Below are 15,717 nucleotides of genomic sequence, written 5' to 3' on the forward strand. Positions count from 1 at the left end.
TCAACTCAGGGCCTGTGAGTTCTTTTGTCTCTCCCCCAGCAACCCTTGGCCAGATAAGCCCTTTAAATTGAAGGCAGCCTATGTCCCCAAACACCTTTCTGTGTACCTTAATATTTCTAACTCTCCAGGGGTACGTATTTCAGTCTCTTTCCTTGTAACAAATTTCATAACTAATGTTATTCTGGCTAATGAAGCAAGAAGGTAACATTTATTAGAGAGAGCTGGGTGAGTTGAAATCCTAGACCCTGGGACAAAACCATCTCTGCTGGGCTGTCCCTCCTTTGTTAAGTTAGTAAGCACAAAACACTCTGTTGTATGAGGATTGTCTAAAACATTCCTTTTAGAAATGTTTAATGAAATATGGAACGCTCTCCCTGGGCAGAAGAAAAGTGAGACTTCGGTCCAGACCCCAGGTTTTCTGTGGGACATCTTTATCTGGATGCTCCACGGTACCCTTGAAATCAGCGTGTCTAAAGATGGGCTTATTCATATACACACTACTATATTTAGAATAGATGGCCAACAAGGACCTACTGTATATCATAGGGAACTCTGCTCAGTGTACTGTAACAACCTAAATGGAAGAAGAATAGATACATGTGTATGTATAACTGAACCACTTTTCTGTATACCTGAAACTAACACAGCATTGTTAATCAACTATACTCCAATATAAAATTTAAAAGTTTTAAAAATACAGAAAAAAAGAAAAAAATGAGAAACTAGGAATAAACCAATGCTTATCAAAAAAAAAAAAAAAAAAGGGCTTATATCATTCACTCAGAAACTTCTTTTCACTTTTCTCCTCTCTTGGTGAATGGCACCATCATGCCCATGGTGGCCTATCCAGACACCTGGGAGTCATCTTAGCCCCTCCTTCTCCCACACTCCCCACCCACCTCACATTCCATAGGTCAATAAGGCCTGCCCATCTCTCAAAACCATCATCTGCTCCTTATCCCTACTGCCCCTCCCTTATTTCAGGATTCGTCATTTCTCACCTGGTCTCTGACTGACAACAGATTTTTTGGGCTGGTATTTAGTTCTCCATCTGCTTTCCTCCATTCTATCCTTCAAATGGCTGCACCAGTAACCTTTCTAAAATGCAAACTCTCACCTGTCTAACGTCTCTGTGCCCCAGTGAGTAATCCAATTCCCTGGCACCAAATATGAATGGACTCCTGCCAAATTTTCAGACTCATATTCTGCCATTCCTTTTGTGCCAAGCACTCTGATCATGCCAAACTATTTGAAGTTTCCTAACTGGTCCATGGCCTTTCACACCTTCATCCCTATGTGTGTGCTCTCCATTCATTCATAAATAAACCTCTCTATTTCAGCCATATAGTATTCCAGCATGGAGGACATATTTCTTTTGCCAGTACTTTGATATTCTCTTGGGAAACCACCTCCCATACTGTTTTTTCATGTGGCTAATAAGTTCCCCTTCTCCCTTCAGGAGTAGGACTCTGATCCATACTGGGCCAACTAGTATCACAGGAATGGTGTGCCCCTATCTGGGCCAATCAACGCCGTCTCTGAGACTTTTGCTGGTTGCTAAGCTAACGGTATCCTGGGCCTCCTCTTACCCTTGTTTCTACAACCTGTGAGCCTGGAACATTCCAGGAGCCGCTTCCATTACTTGCAGCAGTCTTCTCCAGAGAGTACTCTGGGACTCAATTTCATCTTACAACCCGATTCTATGTGTTTCCCATATTTTAAGGATACTTTACAATTGCTGGCTCACAGAGAATATTACATTTTGCTTTTCAGGTTGGTTTTAGATTTTTAAAAAATAAATATTGTCACTTCTCTTATATGGTAACTGGCACATTGCCTTGTAATTACCTGTGTACTTATCTGTCTCTGGACTGGACTCCTTACGGATACACAATAACTAATTACCTGTCTGGCTGGCACTTGGTTGTCACTCATAAATGTTTGTTGAATCACCTACTAAACAAACAGTTGACCTTGCATTCACCTTTCCTGATGGTTCCAGAGATTCTAGTGCTTTTCAATGTACAGAATTTTTGTATGACCTTGTAATCGATTAAATTTTCATTCATCAAATATTTACTTCTTCCACCAGGATTCCATGAAAACAGTATACTTCTCCTCCCTTGACTTCTGCTTTGGTTACTTCCTTTGGCCAATGGGATATAAGGGGACGAGATGTAAGCAGAGGCTTGGCAGTTGCTTGCCATCTCATACTTCTGCTTTTCTCCATGAGAAGAGCCTGCCTCAGGTAAAATGCTGGTTCAGTGAGGATGAGAGACAAGTGCAGCAGATCTGGATCCAACCAACAGCTTGGAGCCTAGATAAAAAGTACTCCAGCTTACCCACGGATGTGTGAGTGAGAAGTATTGATGCTTATTGTTGTCTGCCACTGAGATGTGAGTGGCTTGTGATGCAATATCATTGTGGCAATAGTCTACTGAAACACATCTACATCAGAACTACCTGAGCGCTTCTTAGGAATGAGATTTTTGAGCTCCACCCTAGACCTAATAACTAATCATCTCTAGGGTGTTTTTATATATCTGTATTTTACCAAGATCTCCAGGAGATTCTCATGCTTCCTACTGGGCTACAACAGTTATCACCATGCTATTTTCGTCGACATGGAAAGAGCAGTAGGTTAGCACCCACAGAGCTGCTACATTTACCTACAGAAAAGCTGTTCTGAGAAATTTGGGGCTGTAAAGAAGCCAGGAAGCAAAATTCCTCACTGAATCATTTAATTAAAGGGGTGGGAATTCAGAAACTTAAAGGCTTCTTGAGGTCATTTATAAACATAGTATTTCTCAAAAAGCTATCTTTGCACACACATACCCAGTCAATATCTCCTGTTTAAATTTGAATAAGTTAAAACTAATTGGCCTACAGAACATTAATAATAACACAATATTAATTAAACATGTACTTAGTAAGCTCTTACTAAAAACAGCAGGCATTTCAGAAGACAATGGAAAAATCAAATATGTCAAAGAGCTTCTAGCTTAGTTAGGCATGTTCCCTCCATGTGCAGAGATGGGCAGTTTTAAGAAAAATAAGTGACACGGTTCTTGCCTTCCAAATGCTTCCACGGGATGACTGCTATCGTTTCTTTAGGCACCTAGTCATCTTTCTCCCCATTTGTTCTCTTTGGAACCTTTGATTCCTGTCTCACGGAGAGTAGTCTTTTTAGTCACAAGACAAAACACTCTCTCTCCTCAACCTGAATTCAACCCTGGCACTCTCGGCCCAGGTTTCTTCTTTAGTGTACTTGTATACTGCCCAGAAATTTCACCACTCAGCCACTGTGCAGGTGAGCAAACTTCTGAATTCAGGTTCTGCATTTTGTGTCCTCGTCCTACCTGGCCAGGAACATGGATCATGAACAAGAAATTTCAAAATGGACCTTTCAGGTCATGAGATCCATGGCTTAAGAAAGCATTTTCAGTAGTAGGTAGAAGGAGAACATTGAAATCTGCAGGGAATCTCACTCTGTGACTCATATGCAGCTGAAGCAAGTATTGATTTGTGTTATTTGCTCATCTGAAGCTCATCTGTTAACCTCGGGGAATGGGTTACTCAAGTAACCTTTGGTCACTGACAACACAGAGCCCACAATATACTTCTTCCTCTCCTAACAATACAACATCATGTACTTAGCAAATTGCCCTGTGCCTTTCCTCATGTTACTCATCCTAACCAGGGTTTTGCCCTGTGAGACTTAAATTCTAAAAGACAGCTAAGCTCATATCATGATGTCATCCTTATCATCTTACATGGACAATTCCTAATGGCATCAAACTTTGTGAAATGCAAGCATTTCTAGCATAAGAATTGTGCATTTGATACGTTGTTTTCTACCTGGAGTTCCCTAAAAAAATATTTAACAACCATTAAATGGGGGAACAGAAACAGTAAGCTTGTGGGCTGAACATCTCAGTAACTCTAGCCCGTGAATCAATTGGTATTACTTGGCAGTTCTATTTTCATTACCGAGACATCCCATGACTGAGCATTCAAGAACTGCCAACAGCGATCCAAATGGCTTGGCTCAGGGGAACTTGCATTCCCTGCTGGATCTGCTCCTGGATGATGGTCTGGGGTTGGAATCACCACTGCCATTTGTCCTCTGAGGCAGATGCTATTGGTATCCCACCCAGATCCTCTTTTTCTAGGCTGGAGCTCCCACCCCACTCCATTTGCTGTGGGTGTTGGCTGCTCAAAGCAGCTCACAGCTGCCTCTTTCTTTGGGCACCTGCCCCTAGCCAGTGGGAGAGCCCTTACCCACAGAAGCCAGGGAGGTTATGACGCCCCTCCAGGGAGGGTGGTCCGTAACCCGTGACTGACTGACAGGGTGTGGTATACAAGTCCAGCCCCCTTGCCTCAGGCAGAACAAACTGTGGTACAACTCGTGCTCCAGAGTTCTCCGTGAGGCAAGGATGAGGCTAGACTTCTCCTGAGACAACACATTTTCTTAAAAATTTCCTTCCCCAGGCTTCCTTGGTGGCGCAGTGGTTAAGCATCTGCCTGCCAATGCAGGGGACACGGGTTCGAGCCTGGGTCTGGGAAGATCCCACATGCCGTGGAGCAACTAAGCCCGTGCGCCACAACTACTGAGCCTGTGCTCTAGAGCCCGCGAGCCACAATTACTGAGCCCGTGTGCCACAACTACTGAAGCCCGCGTGCCTAGAGCCTGTGCTCTGCAACAAGAGAAGCCACCGCAATGAAAAGCCCATGCACCGCAATGGAGAGTAGCCCCTGCTCACCGCAAGTAGAGAAAGCCCATGCCCAGCAACGAAGACCCAACACAGCCAAAAATAAATAAATAAAATAAATAAATTTATAAAAGAAAAAAAAAAAGTTTCCTTCCCCAATTCTGCTTCTCTCACTCCCTTACAGGTTCTCCCCGAGATTACTCTCTCATTCTGTCAACAAATTGCTTACACAAGAATCCCAGTCTCAGGTGTTGCTCCCAAAAAGCCTGTCCTAAGACATCTTTCCAAATAGGGTGAGAGAAATCTGTCCTAATGATATATTGCTACTGAGAACAACGTGGCTGAGTACCAAACACCAGTGCGAAACTCTTCAGATGCACTTAAACACCACAGGAAATGCAAGAAGCTGCCAATTGGTCAGATGTAGTTACAACAGACACAGATCTGGATACAATGTACACAGACAGACCTCTTCATTGAATTTGAATGGAAATATCTTAAAATCCAGCAGAGTTGTAAATAGGAACTCATCATTCATGTAACAGTTACAGTTATTAACCACTGGAAAATTCACCTCTGATAGCAGGTTGGCAAAGAATGCAAGTCACATGTCATGCTCACACATTTAGGTAGTAACAGAGCAACAACAGAATTTTCAGAAATGAGTGACTAAATAGTAATAATAATAATAATAATAAAATAATTGATATTGTTCATCCCAGGTAAGGTACTAGGTGTTTTATCCAAAGGCCTTGTTATTTCCACTGCATAACTCTACCAACACCCAGTTAGCATAGCAAGAACCCCATTCAAGTGTGATTCATCAAAGGCACTTGTCTCTACAACTGCAAAATGGTTGGAAGATGGTGGAAAACTGCTACCATGGCTGGGGCACCTTCCTCTGAATGAAAGATCAGTCCTTGCCTTTTTGAAACAATTAAGGTAATCACCACTTCCATCTTCTAAAGGCCTTTCTCCTCATCCCAAGCATTTTCAGTCTCTTTCTTTTATGTTTCAATTAATGTACCACCTGTTCACTGGAAGCTGTGCTTTTAGCTGAACTACTAAAAGCAAGAAAGCAGTAATCAAACATTAGCACTTTGTTGAAGTCATCTGTAATCTAGAAGTGGCAGACAGTGAAATCTTGACACATAACTACCTCTAACCTTCTTTTGAGAACTCATTTGCCTAGGTTATTTACACTCTTTAGCAGGTTCCCTTCTTTCCACAGCTGGAATTCTGAGTTTTTAGGCTGCCTGTGAGATATTGAGGACACGCAGAAATTTATGTACTAATTGGTTATATGTCTCAGAGAAAGGCATATGTGCGCACTCTGTCTTAAGAATGTCAAGGTGTTGGTAATGAACTTTCACAGGCAGGGAGTTGGCAGGGCCTGTGTATCTGGGCACCGCCCCATCACAGATGCTGCTTGGAAACTTCTTCTCAAATGGAAGAAATGTCCTTCCTATGAAATAAGAGTCCCTCTGTGGGGGCTTCCCTGGTGGCGCAGTGGTTGAGAGTCTGCCTGCCAATGCAGGGGACACGGGTTCGAGCCCTGGTCTGGGAGGATCCCACATGCCGCGGAGCAACAGGGCCCGTGAGCCACAGTTACTGAGCCTGCGCGTCTGGAGCCTGTGCTCCACAACAAGAGAGGCCGCGATGGTGAGAGGCCCGCGCACCGCGATGAAGAGTGGCCCCCTCTTGCCGCAACTAGAGAAAGCCCTCGCACAGAAACGAAGACCCAACACAGCCAAAAATAAATAAATAAATAATTAATTAAAAAAAGAAAAACAAAAAAAGAAAAACTCTTACTTTAAAAAAAATAATAATAAAAAATAAAAAATAAAATAAAAAAAAAAAGAGTCCCTCTGTGTATGCTGGGGATACTATCTCAAGGGCAATGCACTAGTCTTTTCTCTCTCTCTTCAACATTCTCTCTCCTGGGGTAATCGGATCAGTGTACATGTTAGTTTCAAGATTATTCACCTTAAAACGCATTTCCCTTCCTTGATCCCAAATCACTAACTTATTGATTTCATTCTTCCCCTTCCAGCAAAACTGACAGGAAGAGTTGCCTATACATAGTGTCTCTACTTCTTTACCTTTCACTCACTCTTCCCTCTAGGGCAGGCTTGCACACCCACCTCTCCACTGAAACTGCTCTCCTTGAATCATCAATGACCTCCATGTTGATGACCCTACAAATGATAGATATTTTTCTGTCCTTGTCTCATTTGGCCTCTGGGTAGCATTTCATTGCTGAATACTCTCTCCCTCTCTCAGTAGTTTCCTGACTTCCATGCAGTGATGTGCTGGTAAACCGGCTCCAAGGAGGGGGAAAAGCCCTGATGTGTAGCATTTTCCTTTTTCCACAGTGTAAATAAATACTCCCATCATGGCCAATATCAAGCTCTCAATGGTTTAACAATGGCTCACATACCACCACTTCCATGAATGGAATCCTAACACCACTTATCCCTGGTTTTCTCCTTTAACCTCTTACCTGCTTCTTGCATTTTGTTGGTCCTTCCTCCACAATCAAAATTCTAAACGTTGATTTTCTTCAGGCTTTGGATCTGGGACCTCTTCTCTTTTCCTTTCTTTCTTCATAGAAGATCTCAACTATCCACATGGCTTTCTTTCCTTTAAAAATTTTTTAAAATTGTATTTATTTTAGGCAATAACAATGGAAATTATATTAAAATACTTCAAGAAGTTTCATGTCTGCTCCTGTCCCCATCCACCCCTACCCCTTTACCCTTCAGGTAACCCTTTTGTATTCTTCCTTGTATGTTCTTCCAGTGTTTCCTTTTGTATGTGCAAATGTATGCATATGTGTGAGTATATGTGTGTGTGTGTGTGTATGCATGTGTATTCTTATTTCTCCCCTTTCTTACACAAAAGGCAGTATCAAACATTATTCTGCCTCTTGCTTTTTTCCCTTTACTGTATATGCTAGAGCTTTTTCTATATCAGTACAGAGATATCTGCATAATTTAATAAATACTATCTATATGCTTACTACTACTAAACTTATACGTTCAGTACAGACCTCTTTTCTCAGTTATAGACTTTCCCGGTGCTTACTTGACCCTTGATATCTCAAATATTTCACACTATGTCCAAAATGAAACACTCCTTTTCACCTCCCGTGGCAGACATTATTTTGTTGGTCCACCCAATCCCCGTGACCAGGTCGGAGCATCCTTTCCCAGCTGCTGTGAGTACTGGCTGCTGATGGCTCACAGCTACCCCCTTCCCTGGAGAATTGCCTTCAGCTGAAGTGACCCACCTTGTCCTAGAAGTTATCCTCACAATCAACCACTCACTGATCCCAGTGTTAGGGAACTGTTGACCGAAACCGTCCACCTTGGCCAGACATGATGATAACCTCTTGCATGAGTTGTCTCACAACAGGAGGTCCTGATAAAGAACTCGGTGCTGCCTCTGAACATTAACCCCTCCCTCCTTTTGGGAAGGGCCGAAAGGAGGGAGGGGAGGCCAGCCCATAATATGTCTTGTAAAACGAACCAGGAAGAATTTGGGAGGGGCCAAAGGGAGGAGCGAGGAGATGATGCGTCCTGCCAACCTCCCAGAAGCCCTCACGCTGGAATCCATCTTGGCTGAGAGACGTGCATGCCACCAGGAAGAACACTGAGTCAGACCAAATATAGGCCAAGCAAGATGACTGGCCAGAGACAACCCAGAAACTAACCCCATTACCATAAAACCTGAGACTCTGAGCCACGTGGCAGAGCTGGGTTCCCTTACTCTGCTGCTCTCCAGCCAGGCTCCCCTTTCCAATAATGTGTTCTGTGTGTCTCCTCGAACAATTCATTTCCAAATGTTAGACAGGAGCCCATTCTTGGGCCCTGGAAGGGGTCCTCCTTCCTGCAACACCAGGACAGCTTGTCTTAATAGGGGACAGACAACTTTGCACTCTATACTTCACTGATTTTTTTAAAAATTTAATTTTATTTTTGCCTGCATTGGGTCTTCGTTGCTGTGCGTGGGCTTTCTCTAGTTACAGTGAGCAGGGGCTACTCTTCGTTGTGGTGCGTGGGCTTCTCATTGCGGTGTCTGCACGCTATACTTAGTGTCTCTACTTCTTTACCTCTCGCTTACTCGTCACTCCAGGGCAGGCTTGCACACCCACTTCTCCACTGAAACCTCTCTTGTTGAATCATCAGTGACCTCCGGGTTGATGGCCCTACAAATGATAGATATTTTTCTGTCCTTGTCTCACTTGGCCTCTGAGTAGCATGTCATTGTTGAATACTCTCTCCCTCTCTCAGAAGTTTCCTGACTGCCAGCAGCATAAGCCCTTCTTTGTTCCAGTCTTTCCCCTTCCCTATCCTGCTTTCCTCATTCTTTTCATGCTTTTCCGGAAGAGCAATTTTACTAATACATAAAGATCTCCTACAAATCAATAAATCCAAAAACCCAATGGTAAAATGGACAAAGTATATAACAGATTGATTATAGAAAATGTAATACAAATGGATCTTAAAACTGGAAAATATACTTAACATCATTTACAATAAAATCAACATAAAATTGTATGGATTTTTTGCTTATCAGATTGACAATGATTAATAAGTTTGATACATATTGTAATGGCAACAGTATGGGGAAATAGGCGTCCTCAGGTATTCCTGGAGGGAGTGTAAGTTGGTGCAACACTGTGGAGGGCATTTGGCACTGCAGTCAAAACTGACATCACCTACAGTGTGACCAAGCAATGTTACTTCCAGTTGTTCATAGTAACAAAAGACTGGAAACAACTTCAGTGTCTATAAATTGGGACTGGTGATATGAATTATAGTAGTTCCATGTAATAGAATATAGTCAATAAAAAAGAATGAGAGTGTAAGGATATATAACACAGCCAGGAATGAGGACGGTGTAAGACTGCCATACCTATATACTTCTTATGCTCTAAGCTTCCTAGCAGCCATCACCAAAAGGAAAACCTGGTCAGATCTACAGTTCATGGGGTTCATCCATAAAAGATAGTGTAGAGATTTGGAACCTGGGCTTCTGCATTGGAGACGCCTTTTATGGGCTCAGTCACTGTGAACGATAACTCTCAATGTCTCAACTTTCAATGGGGAAAATCATGGCACCTGCCTCAGCAAGTTGTTGTGAGGATTAAGGAAGGTAAGAGATGTAAGGAACGTGAAACTGTGCATGGCATATAGAAAGGCTCAATAAATATTGGCTACCAGAGTAACAAAATAATTAGTCAGTAGAAACATAACTCTAGTTGATACTACCTTCCTTATGAAGGTCCTCCATAAAGATTCTGTGAGAAAAATCACCAAAATATCCATTCATCAGCTAAAACAACAAGCTCCAAAGGAACGTTGATAACAGTGACCCTGAATCAAGACTGACAGCATCACCCTAAAGTGTAGCTCAGGCAACACATTTTTATCATGACCCAACCTGGACCAGTTCAAACATACAGCTCTGCAGGTTGTGCCTCATCTGTAGCTGGAGTGGGGTGCTTAACTTGGGATACATGGATGGACTTGGGAATGTGAATACCCCAAAACTGTAAACAATACCTTGAGCATATGGAGAGAGACTTCATAGTAGTGCTATCCAATAGAATAGAATAATATTAGAATAATAGAATTCATAATAAAATATTATGAGTATAATGTTAATGACATTCATAATTTTCAAATTTTTAAAAATTTGTATATTTACAGTAACCACATTTTAAAAAGTAAAAAAGAAATAGGTGGGAAACTAAAATATGACACAAATGAACTTATCTATGAAACAGAAACAGACTCACAGACATAGAGAACAGACTTGTGGTTGCCAAAAGGGAGGGGAGGTAGGAGAGTGACGGATTGGGAGTTTGGGGGTAACAGATGCCCTATTATACATAGAATGGATAAACAACAAGGTCCTATGTATATAGCACAGGGAACTATATTCAATATTCTGTAATAAACCATAATGGAAAAGAATATTAAAAAGTATATATATGTATATACTTATATATATAACTGTATAACTGAATCACTTTGCTGTACAGCAGAAACTAATACAACACTGTAAATCAACTATACTTCAATAAAATAAATAAAAAAAGAAACAGATGAAATTACTTTTATTTATCTAATACACCCCAATATTATTTCAACATGTAATAAATATAAACTACTACTTAGAGATCATTTACATTCTTCATAGTAAGTCTTCAGAATCTGATGTGTGTTACATATGTGCAGCCCATCACAATTGGGACAAGACATTTCAAGTGCTCAATAGCCACATGTGGCTGCTGCATTGGACAGCTCAGGGCTACAACTTTTATCACATTCATTAAGAACCAATGATCAGGGCTTCCCTGGTGGTGCAGTGGTTAAGAATCCGCCTGCCAATGCAGGGGACACGGGTTTGGGCTCTGGTCCGGAAAGATCCCAAGTGCCGCGGAGCAACTAAAGCCTGTGTGCCGCAACTACTGAGCCTGCACTCTAGAGCCTGTGAGCCACAACTACTGAAGCCCACGTGCCACAACTACTGAAGCCCGCACGCCTAGAGCCTGTGCTCCGAAACAAGAGAAGCCACCGCAGTGAGAAGCCCGCATACCACAATGAAGAGTAGCCCCTGCCCGCTGCAACTAGAGAAAGCCCACAGGCAGCAACAAAGCCCCAACACAGCCAAAAAAAAAAAAAAAAAAAGAACCAATGATCAGGATGAATGGACTTCATGAAATTCTATATATTATTGCTTTTTTTATTAACTGAATGCTCATTTTTTAAAACTGAAATCCTATATGAAAATAGAATTATCTGTAATTCCACAGGTAGGTAATTGTGGTTGACATTAAACAATAAATTTTAAACGTGAGCTTGGTTAGAATATTCAAACTGTAGAGAAATTGTTAACAGTTCTGTTTACTCTTCCAAAATATTTTCTGTGAATACATAAACACTGATAATTACATAATATATTTTATTTACAAGAAAATGATCATTATACTATTCACCCTGTCCTGTACATTGGTTTTTCAGTTAATAATATATCTTGGAGGATTTTCCATATTAGAATATGACACATTAATTCATGTTTGTTTCACACAGTTGTACGGTATTTGATTATATCAATGTACAAGAATTTATTTAACCAACCTCCTTTGGATGGTCCTTTAAGCTGTTTCCACTTTTTTATCGTTTTTTGTTTGGCTGTTACAGACACTCCTGCAATGATTCTGCTTGTTTATATCCTGTTCATGTCCTTATTTAGTTGGTGTACATACTTTTGCAAGGGGTTCTAGAAATACATTTAAAATTTTGATCGATTTGCCAAATTTCTCCCCAGAAAGTCACTCAAGTTTATATCCTTAAGAAATGTAATATCTGTATGCCCTAACCATTTACTGAGTTTTATACATTTTTTTCACTTTGCAAATCTACGTAATAATGATATCTCTGTTTTGTTTCGATTTGCATTTCTGTAATTGAGTGGGGTTCTTTTACGTTTTTGGCCTTTTGCTTTTTTTTTCTGATACCCTATTATATATGTTAAATAGTTTTATACAGCTTGCCTATTGCCTATTAATTTTCTTCATGAATCTTTTTTCTTTCTTTTTTTTTTTTAACATCTTTATTGGAGTATAATTGCTTTACAATGGTGTGTTAGTTTCTGCTTTATAACAAACTGAATCAGTTATACATATACATATGTTCCCATATCTCTTCCCTCTTGCATCTCCCTCCCTCCCACCCTCCCTATCCCACACCTCTAGGTGGTCACAAAGCACAGAGCTGATCTCCCTGTGCTATGCGGTTGCTTCCCACTAGCTATCTATTTTACGTTTGGTAGTGTATATATGTCCATGCCACTCTCTCTCTTTGTCACATCTTACCCTTCCCCCTCCCCATATCCTCAAGTCCATTCTCTAGTAGGTCTGTGTCTTTATTCCCGTCTTGCCACTAGGTTCTTCATGACCTTTTTTTTTTTTTTTCTCCTTAGAATGAATTCTTTTTCTGTCACGTGAGAAATTTTTTCCTTTAATCTGTCATTTGTCTTTTTACTTTGTTTATGGAAGGTTTTTTTTTTTGCCTTATTTAACTTTTCATTGTTATGTGATCAGATTTATCAATCTTTTCCTTTATGCCTTTTCTCTTCAGCAGACATTTAGTTGGACATTTTCCAGATGTGTTTACTATAGAAACATAAAGCAAAGAAGTTCACAGCAGAAATTTGAAAAATGTAGGAAGGGGGATATAAGAGAAAAAGTAAGCATTGATATTCCCATTATTAGAAAATAATCCTTTTTTTTGTATCTAGTTTTTTAATGCATCAATTTTTCTTGATGATGAGTGAACTGGATGCAGACTTCCCAGGTTTACAACGAGGCGTGGTAGAATATTTTTAAAGTATTAATGTAATATAATATTAATTAATGTAAATAGTTTAATACATTTAATTAAAACTTATTAAATAAACTTTAATAAATTTAATTAAAATTAATATATGTTTAAAGATTACTGGGTTTTGCCCCTAGTCTGTCCCCACACTTTGAGCCAGCATTTCTCCTATTTACTCTGATAGATGAAGATCCCATGGGCTGGGAATGAGGGAGAAGAGGGGAAACACTGCTGTGTGTCTCTAAGGGTCAGTCCTGTGCTGGCCCCTCTCTGGGCTAATGGGAATGGGGGGCGGTGCTCAAGGGCTGAGAGTCTGACTTTTCTTCCCGGGGCGGGGGTCCCAGGAAAATGATGAAGGTCTGAGATTGTCTCACACTTTGCCCTAGTGTGCAAGTCAGGAAGAAGAAATCTCAGCATAGCAGGTTAGTCCTGAGTCTCCCGCAGCTCAGAGTGGCCCAGAGTACATCCATGCTTGTCTGAGATGGGTACAGAAGTATCTCAAGGAGGCCTGGCAGACTAACAGATGCTTCGTATTGGGAAGAGGGGGCCCAAGAACAGATGTCAGCACTGTCCTTATATCAAAGGCCAGATGGGAACTCAGTTGCCTCCGTGGACGCCAGCGGGGAGAGAGGCTGACAATTGGCGACTTCGAGGAACAAGGACACAGCAGAGGATGCCAGCATGGACAGATGATAATCAAGGACCAGATGAGCCCCCTCTGTGTCCAGATGTTCTATCAGTCTCCCTCCAACTCCCCAGGGCAAAGGCGGGAGGGAAGGAGTAAAACCCTGAATGGATCAAGTTTACCTGGAATCGATTTGTTTCTAGTTCTGCCATCAAGAATCAATAGAATGGGGTCTCAAGACAGAAAGGAGAGTCAGTTATGGAAATATACGTTTTCACATTTTTGCATACCTGAATTTTATGGTCAGAAATATTATAATCACTACAAAGATAGGGCCGAACTGAGACACCAGAAAAGGTCTTTGATAAAAGCATGACTGGAAACATTTTCCACTCTGGAAAAAAAAAAGTCTCAGTCTTAGAAGGGATTCTAGACCATAGAAAAGTTTACAGAGAGAAGGAGAGGAGTGGGATGATTTCCCTTCGCTGTGTGGATGAGAGTTTTGGTGACACTTGCAACAGTTGACAGAAAAATGTAGAAGAATGGCAATATGTCACTCTATGGACTTTATCTTGATGCTCTCGGAAGCACGGGTCTGTAGTTTGCATTCAAGATTCACAGTATTATAATGAATCTACAGGAGGAAAGAGATATTTTGTAAATTCCTAATGTTCTGGTAATTCCCACTTCTGCTCAGAGACCCAGATTACTCAACAGTATAGAGTTTAGAAGGTAGAAGCGGTGGCTGTATTCTTATCCCCAAACAGATGTATTCATTAAAAGCAGAGGTTCTCAACCCTGGCTGCTCATTAGAATCATCCAAGATGCTTTTAAAAATGTTGATCTTGGGACTCGCCACCTCCAAAATTCTAGTTTAATCAGTCTGAAGTAGTTTGCAATTGTGGGATGCTAGAAAACCAGGGAGGAAGGGAAACTTGACCTTGCTTTGCTGAGCACCAGCAGCCTGGATCCTCCTATGGAAAATACTGCTGGTTGTCCCCTTATATCAGTAAGAGATCTTCCAATTTTTAGTCGATTCGTGGTTAGGTTACCTAAGACAAAGGCTGTATTTTGCAATGTCTTTGCGTCAAGGTCTGGCCACTTGATTAAGTTATTCTGCCTCCTCTCACCTTTTCACTAAGAATTTAGGATGTGTTTGGCTATGAGTAGCAGAAAATCCAGCTCGTGGTGGTTTAACAATAGTGTTCATTTTTCTCCCATAACAGTAGGTCTGAAGGTTGGCAGCCCAGGGCTGAAGAAGCAGCTCAAAGATGTCAAGTCCCAGGCTCTTCCTATATTTCCACTCTGCCATTCTTAGCATAGCGGCTTCTCACATCATGGTAGGTAACACAATGGTTGTCACAGCTCCAAGCATCAGTTTCTCTAAGACAGGAAGATGATGGGAGGGACAGTTCCAGCTATTTCTATCCTTTTTGTTACTAAGAGAAGCAACTGCTTTCATAGAATTCCTTAGCTGACTTCCATATATATCTCATTGGCTAGAACTGTGACCCCTGGCCATTCCCAGGAACAAGAGAGGCTGCTAATCAGTATGCAGATTTTCTAGCCTCTACACTAGGAGGGAGAAGGCGGATGGAATGGATGTTAGGTCAGCCAGCCAACAGGATCTGCCCATCGTATTCACCTATGACATCTAATTAGTCATCATTTCTGCTCACTTCATCTTATGGAGTTGCTCTTGAATCTCTATTGTCACTTCCCTAAGTCAAAACCACATTATCTATAGCCTCCACTTTGGCAAAAAACCTCCAAACAGTCTTTATTTGTAATATGCATTTGCTGTAGTATTTGAGAATATTCAATTTTGCTATAAAAGACAAAACAGACGAAATGGATGCATGCAAGTCTTAAGAAGTATGAAGTATTGATAGTAAGTTATCGAAGAGCTTTTGAAATATAGGCAAAACTCATAGGATGTTTAAGAATAGAGAATGATTATGAATGGAAAAAGAAGATTTGGTAAATA

The 15,717-nt window shown here is 41.1% G+C and overlaps 1 protein-coding gene across 8 annotated transcripts in view; it reads right to left on the reverse strand.

Moving 5' to 3' along the window:
• Positions 1-15,717, reverse strand: part of LOC309622501 (uncharacterized protein) — a 152,293-nt gene that overhangs the window by 67,300 nt on the left and 69,276 nt on the right. For 5 of the 8 annotated variants that reach the window (XR_014240915.1, XR_014240916.1, XR_014240917.1 and 2 more), the window contains one exon: positions 7,216-7,355. The exons of the other annotated variants lie outside the window; for them this stretch is intronic. The gene's annotated coding sequence lies outside the window, so the exon portion shown is untranslated. The remainder of the gene's footprint in view (positions 1-7,215; positions 7,356-15,717) is intronic. 8 annotated transcript variants of the gene reach the window in all.

Source organism: Balaenoptera borealis, assembly GCF_965194805.1.
Source record: "Balaenoptera borealis genome assembly, chromosome: 2".
Lineage (NCBI taxonomy): Eukaryota > Metazoa > Chordata > Mammalia > Artiodactyla > Balaenopteridae > Balaenoptera > Balaenoptera borealis.